The 2408-nt window shown below is 45.2% G+C and overlaps 1 pseudogene; it reads right to left on the bottom strand.

Annotated features, from left to right (window-relative positions):
• Positions 1–563: 563 nt before the first annotated feature.
• Positions 564–655, bottom strand: LOC118148721 (small nucleolar RNA U13; annotated as a pseudogene).
• Positions 656–2408: the final 1753 nt, after the last annotated feature.

Raw genomic sequence — 2408 nt, 5'->3', positions numbered from 1 at the left:
TATGAATTGTAAGTCCAAGCATGCCACGTCCCAAATTTCCTGCAGAAGTGTTGATGCACGCCCCAAGAAATCTGCATTCATTTCCCAGCAATGCCTCAACAAAGTACCCTAAACTGTGTGGCTTCAACCACAGAGATTGATTCTCACAGTTCTGGAGGCCAAGAAGCTGAAATCAAGGGGTTTTTGTTTGTTTGTTCTTCCTGTGAAGGCTGTGAGGGAGGGTCTGTCCCAGGTCTTGCTCCCGGATTCTCAGAGCCTCCAGAGTTCCTTGGCTTGTAGGTGGTCTTCTGTCTCTGTCTTGACATTGTCTTCCCTTTGTAGGTGCCTTTGTCCATACATCCCCTTTCTATAAGGACACCAGGCACATGGGATTAGGATTCACCCTTATTACCTCAGCTTAGCTTGATCACGTGTGAAGAGCCTATTTCCAAATAAGGTCCCATCCACATACCCTGTGGCATAGGGCTTCAGCATCTTTTGGGGAGACGCAGGACAAGGCATAATGCTAAAGACTTGCAAATATTTTTAGTTTGAGTTTCTGGGTTTTATTTTTTTCTTTTTCACATCAGATGGGTGATGTGATGATATCGTAATAAGTTTTGAGGAAGGCACATATCGTACAATAGCATGAAAACCCAATCGTCATGCCTAGGTTTCAGTTTTTTAATTTTAATTTTTCTTGAGGCAGGGTCTTGCTGAATTACTCAGGCTGGAGGGCAGTGGTGCAAAGATGGCTCACTGCAGCGTTGACCTCCTGGGTTCCAGTGATCTTCCCACCTCAGCCTCCCAAAGTGCTAGGATTACAGGAATGAGCCACCACCCCCGCTGTTCACTATTTTTTGTTTGTACCTTGCTTTTTTTAACTCAAAAATGCACCTTTGTGGTTGAGCATGCTGGCTCATGCCTGTAATCCTCAGCACTTTGGGAGGCTGAGTCAGGCGGCTCACCTGAGGTCAGGAGTTTTGAGAGCAGCCTGACCAACATGGTGAAACCCCATCTCCACTAAAAACACAAAAAGTAGTCAGATGTCGGGGTGAGCCCCTGTAATCCCATCTACTTGGGAAGCTGAGGCAGGAGAACTCCTTGAACCTGGGGGACAGAGGTTGCGGTGAACCAAGATTATGCAACTTCACTCCAGACTGGGCAACAGAGTGAGACTCCATCTCAGAAAAGAAGAAACAATCTAAATGAATTAACATTAAAGAACATGAAAGATTTGGTTCTTTGGCTGCGTGGGCCACATTTCAGTTGCTCCACAGCTGCAGGTCACTCTGAAACATAATTTTCTTTGCTTTAAGGTGCTGGTGCATCCTTAAAGCCTCTCTCCCACCCCTCCTGAAATCCAACCATTGTTAGGGTTGTTTTGGTGATTCCTTTCGAGATGATCTATGCACACAATCAGCACGTGGAGTTAATATATCCACCTAAAAAAATCAGCATCTCCTGTGTAGTGCGAATGACCATGGAATAGTCCATGGAATGGAATGTATTCAGCCAGTTTCATAATGAAGTGCTGTGGAGATTTTCCCAGGTTTCCTGTCACAATTATTCTGTGGTGAACACCATTCTCTCCGCAGAGTAAATTCTTAACAGTGGAATCCCCTGGCCACAAGGTTTATGCTTTTCTCATTTCTTTCCTCTTTTCTTCCTTTTTTCTTTTCTTTCCTTTCTCGCTCTCCCTCTATTCCCTCTTTTCCTACTTCTTTCCCTCCCTTTCCCCCATGTCTTTTTCTCATCTTTTCCCGCCCCCTTTTCTCTCTCCCCCACTTTTCTCTTTGTTTTACAAAGAGGTCTTATATACAATGGCATGATCCTAAATCACTGCATCCTTGAACCCCTGGACCCAAGCAATCCTCTTGCCTCAGCCTCCCAAGTAGCTGGGACTAAGGCCTGTGCCACCATGCCCTTCTATTTTTTTTTTGTTTTTTGTTTTTTTTGTGGAGATGGGCCTTACTATGTTGTCCAGCTCATTTTCATCTTAGTAGGTGCTTTTCAAGGGTTCTTCTTACCCAAGGGTACCTGGATGGAACTTAGTCACTTGAAGCCCTTTTCATTGTGTTGAAGTTTTGTGTCTGTCTCCTCCATCTTGGGGAGAAGATTTAAAACATTTAGCCCCTTTTCAAGCAAATGGGTGACTTCAAAAAGTATACAAATGTTGGGGGGCTGAGGTGGGAGGATCACATGAAGTAAGGAATTTCGGATCAGGCTGGCCAAGAAGGTGAAACCCTTTCTCTACTAAAAATATAAAACTTATTTGGGTTTGGTGGTGCATGCCTGTAGGCCCAGCTTCTCAGGAGGCTGAGGCAGGCGAATGGCTTGAATCTAGAAGGTGGAAGTTGCAGTGAGTCCAGATCGCACCACTGCACTCCACCCAGGGTACAAATAGCAGCTTTAGCCTCGATCCTGCC

This window comes from Callithrix jacchus, chromosome 16, assembly GCF_049354715.1.
Source record: "Callithrix jacchus isolate 240 chromosome 16, calJac240_pri, whole genome shotgun sequence".
Classification (NCBI taxonomy): Eukaryota; Metazoa; Chordata; class Mammalia; order Primates; family Cebidae; genus Callithrix; species Callithrix jacchus.
This window is presented reverse-complemented; position numbering and strand designations above follow the sequence as displayed.